Source organism: Dryobates pubescens, chromosome Z (genome assembly GCF_014839835.1).
Source record: "Dryobates pubescens isolate bDryPub1 chromosome Z, bDryPub1.pri, whole genome shotgun sequence".
In the NCBI taxonomy this organism is placed as follows: Eukaryota; Metazoa; Chordata; class Aves; order Piciformes; family Picidae; genus Dryobates; species Dryobates pubescens.
The window spans coordinates 25,344,847-25,357,523 of NC_071657.1; positions in this window are offsets into that span (position 1 = coordinate 25,344,847).

Consider the following 12,677-nt stretch of genomic DNA (forward strand, 5'->3'; position numbering starts at 1 on the left):
CACACTGAGCCCTCCAGTAGAGACAACACAAACCTGAACACAGAACCTAGAAGGGCTTAGACTTGAGGTTTCTTCAGCTTTGCTGCAATCATTTTCTTGAGGCATTGTGGCATCTCAAGGTTATTGCCTAGCATCACTTCTCATGAGAGGTGCTCCTGCTGCACTGGTTGGAGCTGGAAATTCAGATTAGTGGGGTGTGGGATAAAATAAGTGCTAGAATCCACAGAACTGTTGTGGAGATGAAAACTAAGGAGCTCAGAAGGCTAGGTGGCCAAGAAGGCCAATGGCATCCTGGCCTGCATCAGGAACAGTGTGGCCAGCAGGAGCAGGGAAGTCATTCTGCCCTGTGCTCAGCACTGCTCAGGCCACACCTTGAGTCCAGTTCTGGGCTCCTCAGGTTAGGAAAGATGTTGAGATGCTGGAAGGTGTCCAGAGAAGGGCAACAGAGCTCGGGAGGGGGATGGCCAGAGAGATTGGCCATTGGGAGGTGGTGGAATCACCATCCCTGGAGGTGTTTAGGAAGAGCCTGGATGAGGCACTTCGTGCCATGGGTTAGTTGATCAGCTGGTGCTGGGTGCTAGGTTGGGCTGGATGATCTCTGAGGTCTTTTCCAACCTGGCTAATTCTGTATTCTGTATTCTGTATTCATTTGCTCTCTTTTGTTCCTGCCTTGCATGGACAAAAGAACTGCTGCTGGCTTCCTGCTCCTCTGCCACATGATCAGGCCTAGTCTTCCTCCTCCCTGCTACATCCATGCCTCTTCAAAGGACTTCAAAGGACTGGTTTTATGTACATATTCTCCCCATCCATCCTTGCTGCAAACAACTTATGGGACACACTTGTCCCAGAGGGGCAAAAGGATCCTGAAGCAGGAACTGGCAGGGCTCATTGATAGGGCTTTAATCTAGATTTGAAGGGGGAAGGGGTTAATGGGTTCCTGCTGGCCTGTGACAAACAGAGGGGCAGCTCACCAGAGGCAGAGGGATGGAGAGCTGGTAAGTGCTCTCAACTTGCTGCCCTGAGGCAAGCCATGAATGATGCACCAGGACATTCTGTGGAAACCGAGGGGAATTGGCAGAAGAGGACGACAGGGCCAGCCCAGCTGAAGTGCTTCTATGCAAATGCATGCAGCTTGGGCAACAAACTGAATTAAGGGCCACTGTGTTGCTGGGGTGCCATGACATAGTGGCTATTACTGAAACTTGGTGTGATGATTCCTGTGACTGGAATGTAGGGATGGATGGATATAAGCTCTTTAGAAAAGATAGGCAGGAAGAAGGAGAGGAGGAGGTGTTGTCCTCTCTGTCAGTGGAGCTTCACCTGGGAAGGGATGATGAGCTGGTTGAGAGTGTATGGGTTAAAATTAAAGGCAAGACAGGGGAAGGAGATGTTACTGTGGGGGTCTCCTACAGGCCACCTGACCAGCAGAATCAAGCAGATGAGGCCCTCCACAGGCAAATAGAAGCAGACTCCAGGTCACAGGCCCTGGTCCTCACGGGTGATTTCAACCACCCTGACATCTGCTGGAGGGACAACACAGCAAGGCACCAGCAATCCAGGATGTTCCCAGATTGCAGTATCACAGTATAACTAAGGTTGGAAGACACCTTGAGGACTCTTGAGTCCAGCCTGTCTCCACAGACCTCATGACTAGACCATGGCACCAAGTGCCACGTCCAATCTCCCCTTGAACATCTCTAGGGATGGTGACTCCACCACCTCCCTGGGCAGCCCATTCCAAGGATGAATGACTTGCTCAGTGAAGAACTTTCTCCTCACCTCGAGTCTAAACCTCCCTGGCACAGCTTGAGACTGTGTCCCCTTGTTCTGGTGTTGGTTGCTTGGGAGAAGAGACCAACCCCTTCCTGGCTACAACCACCTTTCAGGTAGTTGTAGAGGGCAATGAGGTCACCCCTGAGCCTCCTCTTCTCCAGGCTAAACAATCCCAGCTCCCTCAGCCTCTCCTCATAGGGCTTGTGCTCAAGGCCTCTCACCAGCCTTGTTGCCCTTCTCTGGACATATTCAAGCGTCTCGATGTCCTTCTTAAACTGAGAGGCCCAGAACTGAACACAGGACTCAAGGTGCGGCCTAACCAATGCAGAGTACAGGGGCACAATGACCTCCCTGCTCCTGCTGGCCACACTATTCCTAATACAGGCCAGGATGCCATTGGCCCTCCTGGCCACCTGGGCACACTGCTGGCTCATGTTTAAGCAGCTGCCAATCAGCACCCCCATGTCCCTCTCCATTTGGCAGCTCTCCAGCTGCTCTGACCCCAGCCTGTAGCTCTGCATGGGGTTGCTGTGGCCAAAGTGCAGCACCCGGCACTTGGACTTGTTAAATGCCATCCTGTTTAAACACCATCCTGTTTAAATGCATAGAAGACAACATCCTCCTCCAAATGGTAGAGGAACCAACAAGAAAAGGTGCTATGCTGGACCTTGTTCTCACCAACAGGGAACCAATGTGAGGCTCAGAGACAGCCTTGGCTGCAGTGACCATGAAACAGTTGAATTTAATATCCTCAGGGCAATCAGGAGGACATATTCTAAGCTTATGACCCTAGACTTTAGTCGTGCAGATTTTGATCGCTTCAGAGATCTGCTAGCCAATGTGTCATGGGACAAAGCCCTGGAGGGAAGAGGGACCCAGGACAGCTGGTAAGTATTCAAGGACCACCTCCTCTGTGTCTAGAAGCAATGCATACCAACAAAGAGAAAAGTAAAGAATGCTAGAAGGCCTGCCTGGATGAGCAAGGAGCTACTGAATATCATTTAAAAGGAAACTCTACAGGAAGTGGAGTAAAGGACAGCTAGAATGGGGGTTATATAAGGAAGCCGCCTGAGCAGCAAGAGACTTGGTTAGGAAAGCCAAACCACAGTTTGAATTGAACCTAGCCAGGGAGGTTAAAGGGAACACTAAGAATTTCTACAGGTATATTAATGGGGGGCCCACACCACTAGGAAGGTGTGGGCCCCCTCAGAAAGGAAACTGGTGAAATGGTCACAAGTGATGTGGAAAAGGCTGAGATACTCAGTAACTTCTTTACCTCAGTCTTCACTGCAAGGGCCTCTAGCCACACTCTTGGTGTCATGGAAGACAGGGACCAGGAGGAAGAACTGCCCATCATAAGAGAAGCTCAGGTTTGTGATCACCTGAGGAACCTGAAAGTGTTCAAGTCATAGAATACATAGAATACATAGAATAAACCAGGTTGGAAGAGACCTTCAAGATCATCGCGTCCAACCCATCAACCAATCCAACACCGCCCAAACAACTAACCCACGGCACCAAGCACCCCATCAAGTCTCCTCCTGAAAACCTCCAGTGATGGCGACTCCACCAACTCCCCAGGCAGCCCATTCCAATGGGCAATCACTCTTTCTGTATAGAACTTTTTTCTAACATCCAGCCTGAACCTCCCCTGGTGTCCCCTGGTGAGGACTGTGTCCTCTTGTTCTGGTACTGCTTGCCTGGGAGAAGAGACCAACATCCGTCTGTCTACAACCTCCCTTCAGGTAGTTGACGGGGTACACCCATGTGTACTGAGAGAACTGGCAGATGAGGTTGCTAAACCTGTCTCTATTATATTCCAAAACTCATGGCAGTCTGGAGAAGTCCCATTTTCAAAAAGGGTAAGAAGGAAGAACCAGGGAACTACAGGCCAGACAGTCTCACCTCTGTGCCCAGAAAGATCATGGAGCAGATCCTCCTGGAGGCACTACTGACTCAGAAGAATAACAAAGAGGTGATTTGGAACAGTAAACATGGCTTTGCCAAGGAAAAAATCCTGCCTGTCAAACCTGGTGGCCTTCTATGAACAGGTGACAACATTAATAGATGAGGGGAGAGCAACTGATGACATTTACCTGGACCTGAGCAAAGCCTTTGACACTGTCCCACACCACATCCTGGTCTCCAAACTGGTGACACATGGTTTTGATGGGTGGACCACTAGATGGATAAAGAACTGGCTTGATGACTGCACCCAAAGAGTAGCTGTCAATGGGTCCATGTCCCAGTGGAGGCCAGTGACAAGCGGAGTCCCTCAGGGATCAGTCCTGGGACCAGTCTTGTTCAGCATCTTTGTCGGTGCCATGGACAGTGGCATTGAGTGCACCCTCAGCAAGTTTGCTGAGGACACCAAGCTGTGTGGTGCAGCAGACATGCTGGAGGGAAGGGATGCCATACAGAGGGACCTTGACAGGCTGGAGAAGTGGGCACAAACCAAGCTCATGAGGTTCAACAAGACCAAGTGCAGGGTCTTGCATCTGGATCGAGGCAATCCCAGGCACAAATGCAGTCTGGGCAGTGACTGGCTGGAAAGCAGCCCAGAGGAGAGAGACTTGAGGGTGCTAGTGGATGAGAAGCTCAACACGAACTCTCAGTGTGCACTTGCAGCCCAGAAGGCCAATCAGATCCTGGGCTGCATCAAGAGAAGTGTGGCCAGCAGGTCAAGGGAAGTGATTCTCCCCCTCTACTCAGCTCTGGTGAGACCCCACCTGGAGTACTGCATCCAGTTCTGGAGCCTCTATTACAAGAGGGATATGGTCGTGCTTGAATGTGTCCAGAGAAGGTCCATGAGGATGATCAGAGGGCTGGAGCACCTCTCCTATGAGGACAGACTGGAAGAGTTGGAGCTGTTCAGTCTGGAGAAGAGAGGCTCCGAGGTGACCTAATTGTGGCCTTCCAGTATCTGAAGGGGGCCTACAAGAAGGCTGGGGAGGGATTTCTTAGGATATCAGGTCGTGGGGGGATTTCTTAGGATATCAGGACTAGGGGGAATGGAATGAAGCTGGAGGTGGGGAGATTCAGGCTGGACATGAGGAGGAAGTTCTTCACCATGAGAGTGGTGAAGCCCTGGCATGGGTTGTCCAGGGAGGTGGTTGAAGGTCCCACCCAGGAGGTGTTTAAGCCCAGGCTGGATGAGGTTCTGGCCAGCCTGATTTAGTGTGAGGTGCCCTTGCCCATGGCAGGGGTTTGGAGCTAAATGATCCTTGTGGTCGCTTCCAACCCTGACTGATACTATGATATATATATGAAACTACATATATATTGTTTAAAGAAAAATTTTACTTCTCTACTTCCAAACCGGCTCCAAATTTTTTCCCAGTAGATTTGCTGCTTCCTTTTTTCTCTCAATTGGGAGAGAGGAGGAGGAAGCGTGGGGAGGGATTCTCAGCCTTGCCCCCATCTGAGCTCTTAAATCCCAGTTAAGGCTCAAACTACCACAGTATTTTTGGCACCCAATGTGGCGTTTGGAAATTAATGTTCTATTTGGAAAGTAATACTTTGCTTGAAAGAAAAGGATTGGAAGTAGAGATGTTAATTTTGAAGAATCTGATGGTCCAAGCTTTTGCATGGGTGTTTGGCTGGATGTTTTGGACCCATATCTACAAATTAATAATTTACCATGTGGAGTAGCTGATGATAGAGATCCTGCTCTACTGGATAAAAACTTTACCAATGGAGTTGGTCATATACCACTTGAATTCTTTGAATTTTATTGGCAGTGGTAACTTCTCTAACATAGAAATTTTTTCTGAAGCAAGCTACAAAAAGGTGTAGATAAAAAATTGCCTTACATTACAATATGCTCTATATGCTTAAATATAATCCTTATAGGGGCTTTTGCTGTGACCATGTTGGGTGGGAGAAGATCTAACCCATTAAGAGCTCTTTGCAGAGTGATAAGGCAGTCTTTTGTAAGCTCTAACGACCAGGGGCATGTCTGCTGTGAGCGGTTGTAAGCACTGTGTAAACACAAAGAGGGTGGGGTCAGGTTGTAGTGAGTGTGCCAGATCTAAGCCTGAGCCCCAGGCACAAGGGTTTGCCCCACCACCAGCAGTTCCACACTTAACCCCCGATGCTTCTGCCCATGCAATTTCTCTAGCACCTGTCACTACATGCAGGAAGAGGAGGTAAAAATCATCTCCAAGCATGGATGGTGAGGAAAGCATGTCAGCAGAGCCTAGCATCTCACAGAACCCAGTGGTGGATGAGGATGACTCGGATCAGGAAAAAAATAATTATTACATCTCTGCTCAGAAAGGAATTAAGGCAAACTCTTCTGGATTATGCATGGAAAGAGGGTGAGCCAACACTAAGATGGGCCCTGAGATGCTGGGATGAGGCAGGGGACACAGTGGACCTGGATAAGAGGGAGGCGAAGCTTTTAGGCTCCCTGATGCTGGTCTGGACAGAGTTAGCCAAACTCAATGGAACACAAACTATCTGGGCCTGGATCCTCAATGCCATAAAGAGCCAGTACTGCTCAAAAGATGACCTGGCCTGGGCCCCAATTAGATGGACAGCTATGGAACAGGGCATTTGGTATCTGAGACAGATGGCTGTGCTGGAAATAATTTATAGAGGTGGCCAGCTCCCCTCAGACCCAGATGAGGTGCCTATGAGATGGCCCTTCATAAGGAAACTCACCCAGGGTGCCCCTCAAAGAACATGCTCACACATTAGGAGGGATATTCCTGACTGGACAGGATGGAAGTCCTAAAACTGTGAGTTTGCTCATGATTTAAGGAATATGAGGACAGTGTAAATCAGAAACCCATACTCTCAGCCATAGAAACTATGACTAAAGACATTGTCAAAGAGATTAAGGCCTCCATGTCTGAACTGAAAAAGGGAAACGATACATCCTTTTCCCCTTCTCCTTCAGAATGGGTCCATGTTTCAGCAATCAGGAATAAGTGACCTTCCCCTAGGAGATCACTGCAAGGCAATCGGGGGATGTCAAGGGTGTCTCTGTGGAGGATTCTCTGTGACCATGGAGAGAACATGGACACCTGGCATGGCCAACACACCTGTGCCCTTTGGAACAGAGTGCAGGAGCTGCAAGGTGGCCACAATGGGGATAACTTGTCCAGGAGAAGGGCTGCCCCAGTTTCCCAGAGTGGTCCCTCTCACTCAAGAGACCCTTCTCCTAGTAACACAGGACCCTGTGACAAATGTGGGCATGGCTGCCAGCATTAGAGGTGCCCTGCTTCCAGCCACGTGGAGGCCAGGGACAACAGAATGTACTGGGATATCTATGTGAAATGGCCTGGCACTTCAGAAGCCCTGAAGTACCCAGCTCTGGTGGAAACAGGGCCCCAAAGCACCCTGATACCATCGAGGTACAAAGGGGTTGAGCCCATAAGCATTCAGGGAGTCACAGGGGGCTCACAAGACTTGACTGTACTGCAGGCTGAGATAAGCCTAACTGGGAATGAATGGGGAGAGCACAACATAGTGGCTGGTTGTGGTGGGTTGAAGGACCAATCCTTTCTTCCCTCCCACCACGGGCAAAAAAAAATGAGACTCAGACAATTGGATTGTAGAAGTGGTGAAAAGTTTAAATGGAAAAGCAGTGAATATTTTACAGAGAACCACAAGCACAGTGACAAAAGGAGATCCCAAAGCATACCCAGAAGGATCCCAATGCTTCCCTCTCCCCACCTGAGGATACCCCCAAAATACCCAGGGCTTTTTCTTCCCCCCCCTCCACTGTTAGGTGAATCTCATCTGGACAGATCTGAGACTGCCCTTCCCACTTCTCCTTCCAGCCTTGGGCCTAGGCAGGCCCCAAGAGGCCTCGAAGATGACTCCCCCTCCATTACCAGATAGGGACCATCTCAATAGGAGTGGTGAGGGAAGAAAGAGGAAGTGAAGAAACCCTGCTGATCGTTTTATGGGGAGCAGGGCATTAAGGGATGAAATACATAGTTTCCTGTGTCCACCCACTGGGCTGGACCCACGGGACACCAGAGGTGTGTCTTATGGTGCACAGCAGGGGACACCCAGCCTGAACACAGTGATCCAGATGCATCTTGCATTCTTGGCATTGACTTTCTGTGGGAGGGATGCTTCAAGTACCCTAGGGGACACAAGTGGGCATTTGGGGTAGCAGCAGTAGAGACTGCAGGCAAAGAACAGCTGTCTACCACACTCAAGCTGTCGGATGACCCCTCTGTAGTGAGCAGCCATAAAAGACAGGATTTGAAGTAACCTATTGCCTCTGGCATAGTACATCGCAGGCAATACAGGACCAACAGAGACTCTCTGCACCCCATATAACAACTGATTCAATGACTGGAGAGCCAGAAGGTTATCGGCAAGGTTCACTCCCCCTTCAACAGCCTGATATGGCCAGTGCAGAAGGCAAATAGGGAATGGAGATTGACTGTGGACTACCGTGGCCTGAATGAAGTGAGTCCTCCAATCAGTGCTGCCATGCCAGACATGTTGGAGCTCCAGTACGAGCTGGAATCAAAGGTGGCCAAGTGGTATGCCACAACTGACATTTCTAATGCCTTTTTCTCCATTCCCATTGCAGATGAATGCAGGCCACAGTTCGCTTTCATGTGGAGGGGAGTACAGTACCAATGGAATCAGTTACCTCAAGGATGGGTCCATAGCTCAACCATCTGCCATGAGGTGATCCAGACTGCCTTAGAGAAAGGTGGAGCTCCTGGGCATCTGCAGTTTATCGATGACATCATTGTATGGGGTGAGAAGGCAGAGGAAGTTTACCAGAAGGGTAAGAGGATAATTGATATCCTGTTGGGGGCTGGCTTTGCCATAAAGAGAAACACGGTAAAGGGGCCTGCCAGGGAGATTCAGGTTGTGGGTGTTCAATAGCAAGATGGCTGTCACCTCAGGAGGTGGTGAACAGGGTAGCCACTATGGTGCAACCCACGAACAAGAAAGACACAGTCCTTTTTGGGGCTTGTGGGTTTCTGGAAAATGCACATTCCCAGATACAGTCAAATTGTGAAATCTCTCTTCCATGTAACAAGGAAGAAAAATGATTTTGTATGGGGACCTGAGCAGCATTTGACCAGATAAAATGAGAGATGGTCCGTGCTATGGCTCTGGGACCTGTTCAAACTGGACCAGAGATCAAGAATGTGCTGTACACTGCGGCCGGTGAGAATGGTCCTATGTGGATGTGAGAGTCTAAACTCCTTGTGTGACTCAACAAAGATAAAATCACTTGCTGCTTGCCCAGACAATATCTTGTTGGGCAGAGCCACTGGAAAGAAGGTGCAAAGACCAATCCTGGATGCAAATCACCTTGCGATTGCATCATGATAACACTGACTGCAGCTGGCCTACAACAATGGCCCAAGGACCCAGCCATCACGCCTTCAGGACAAGATCATTTCCAGGAAGGGAGGATGGCGAGACAATGGGTGTAATGGCTGTGTGGGCAGGTTAGATGGAGATGTCCTCCCCCCCTCCATCTAGACCCTTGCCTAAACACACAGGAATGCACAGAAAGATTTCCTGGGGAACGATACCTGGATATTTACCTAAGGAGGATTTCCTGGCTCCTGAATTCCTGAGGGACAATGCTTGGACACATACCTAAAAACTGTATAAAAGACTTGACCACTGCTGGCTTGGGGGAGAAGAAAAATGCAGAAGAAGGACCATGCCGCTGAGGAGGAAGGAAAAGCCCAGGCCAAGGCTGCATTGGAGAAAAGAGGCAGTGGAGCCTGGGAGAAGCAGACTGAACCCTCTCTCCATGTCCTAAGCCCCGCTTGCTGCCACTCATGGAGCTGAAGAAGCTGCCCAGAGGGACCTCATCTCTTCTCCAGCCAAAGCCTCAGCACCCTTTCTCTACAGATCCAGGCTGCCCAGAGGGACCACATCTCTTCTCCAGCCAAAGCCTCAGCACCCTTTCTCTACAGATCCAGGCTGCCCAGAGGGACATCTCTTCTTCAGCCAAAGCTTCAGCACCGTTTTTCTGCAAAACCAGCACCTCCTGAAGCACCTTTCCTCCACAGACTCAAACTGTCTTGGGGGGGGTGAGGGGTGTGGTAATATAATTCCTTTCCTCTTCTCTCTCTCCCTCTCTGAGGTCAGGCTGACTGGTCTGTAGTTTCCAGGTTCCTCCATCCGTCCCTTCTTGTGGATGGGGACCACATTGGCCAGTTTCCAGTCATCTGGGACCTGTCCAGTGAGCCAGGACTGGAGGAAAATGATGGAGAGCGGCTTGGCCAGCTCATCTGCCAGCTCTCTTAGCACCCTAGGCTGGATCCCATCCGGTCCCATGGACTTGTGAGTGTCCAAGTGGCTCAGCAGGTCCCGGACTAATTCCTCATGGATTTCTGGGGCATTACACTGCTCCCCAACCCTATTACCCAGCTCAGGAGGCCACTCATCCTGGACTCCTACCTTGCTGTTAAACATCGAGGCAAAGGAGGCGTTCAGGACCTCAGCCTTTTCCTCATCTTCGGTCACCATGTTTCCCTCCAGGTCCAGTAAGGAGTGGAGGTTCTTCTTGCCCTTCTTTTTAGCATTGATATATTTGTAAAATTGCTTTTTATTATCTTTCACAGAGGTGGCCAGTTTCAGTTCCAACTGGGCCTTTGCCTCTCTAATTTTATTCCTACATAGTCTAACCACTTCCTTAAACATACCTCGAGAAGCCTTCCCCTCCTTCCAAAGGTGATACAGTCTCTTTTTTTCCCTTAAATCCTTCAGGAGCTGCTTGTCCATCCAGGCCGGTTGCCTTCCCCGCCGGCTCATCTTTCGGCACATGGGGACCGCCAGTTCCTGTGCCTTCAAGAGCTCCTGTTTGAAGTAGGTCCAACCCTCCTGGACCCCTCGGTTCATGAGGGTTGGTACCCAGGGAACTTTACAAATAAGTTTCTTAAAGAGACTGAAGTTTGCCCTCCGGAAGTCCAAGGTGAAGGTTCTGTTGGTACTCCTCCCTATCTCCCTGCATATTGAAAACTTCACTATCTCGTGGTCACTGCACCCTAGGCAGCCTCCCACGGTCACATCTCCCACTAGCCCTTCCCTATTGGAGAGCAGCAAGTCAAGCAGAGCCTGTCCCCTGGTAGGCTCACTTAACAGCTGCATCAGGAAGCAATCCTCTATCCCCTCGAGGAATCTTCTGGACTGCCTTCTCTCTGCTGAATTAAGTTCCCAGCAGATATCTGGCAGGTTGAAGTCCCCCACGAGGACAAGATCTGATGATCTTGAAACAGCCTCCAGTTGTTTATAGAATAATTCATCAACCTCCTCATCCTGGTTGGGTGGTCTATAACAGACTCCAACCAGGATGTCAGATTTGTTGGGCTGCCCTCTGATTTTAACCCACAGGTTCTCAATTCCCTCATCTTCCACCTCAAGTTCTGAGGCAGAAAGTGTCTCCCTAACATACAACGCCACCCCTCCTCCTCTCCTCCCTCGCCTATCCCTCCTAAAGAGCCTGCAGCCCCCCAGTGTAGCACTCCAATCATGCCTGTTATCCCACCATGTTTCTGAGATGGCAACTACATCATAGTTGCCCTGGTGGATTAGGACCTCCAGCTCATCTTGCTTATTGCCTAGGCTGCGTGCATTGATGTACATGCACTGCAGCTGGGCTCCCGACCTCTCAATTGACCCTACCTTGTGCCCTACTCTTACCTCTGCAGAGCGACTGATGTCTTCACCCACCCACTTCAGACCTATTTATGTAATAAAGTGTCTAGCTGTTGATATTTTGGCCTCGCTTGTGCCTCTAATTTCACAACACGGGAATATTCAAAAGAACTGAGTCTCCTTCCCTCTCCGGACCGAGACAGTGGAGCTTATGGCAGAAGGCTCCTGGTGAAACCAGGTGCAGGCCCCTTGGTTTCTGGAGTAGGGGGTACAAAGGCTCCGAGGCAAACTACACTGCAACAGAGAAGGAAATCCTCGCTACCTATGAGGGTGTCCGGGCTGCCTCTGAAGTAATTGGGACTGAGTCACCTCTATTTCTAGCTCCAAGGCTCCCAGTCCTGACCTGGATGTTCAAATGGAGAGGTTCAGCTCCACCATCTGCCACAGATGCCACCTGGAGTATGGGTATGGCCCTCATAATTCATCAGGCTCGGATGGGGAGCTTCGAACACCCTGGCATAGTGGAAGTGATCACCAACAGGCAGAGGGTGCTGACTTTGGAATGCCACCAGAGCAGACAGTGACCCGTGCTGAGGAGGCTCCCCCATATAATGAGAAGGCCTATGCTCTATTTACAGATGGGTCCTGCCGGCTTGTAGGAAGCAAATGGAGATGATGGAGGGCAGATGTCTGGAGCCCAAAAAGGCAAGTGGCAGAAGCAAGGGATTGGAGAAGGCGAATCCAGCCCTGGATGTGGCAGAATGAGAGAACTGGCCACTGCCATACCTCTATACTGACTCCTGGATGGTAGCCAATGCTTTGCAGGGGTTCCTGAAGGAATGGAGGAGGAACAGGTGGCAAAGAAAAGGGAAGCCTGTTTGGACTGCTGACCTGTGGCAAGACATCACTGCCCACCTGGATAGGCTGCCAATAAAGGTACGACACATCAATGCGCACATCCCCAAGAGCAGAGCCACTGAGGAACACAAGCAAAACCACCAAGCAGATCTGGCTGCTAAAATCTCCCAAATAGACTTGGACTGGGAACACAAGGGTGAGCTGTTCTTCACTTGCTGAGCCCATGACACTTCAGGCCACCAAGGGAGAGATGCCACATACTGGTGGGCTTGGGACAGATCAGTGGACATATCTATGGAGGCCATCTCACAGATTATCCATGAGTGTGACATCTGTGCTGCTATTAATCAGGCTAAGCACATGAAGCCTTTGTGATATGGGGGGAGATGGTGGAAATATAAGTACAGAGAGGCCTGGCAGATTGACTACATCAGCCTTCCTCA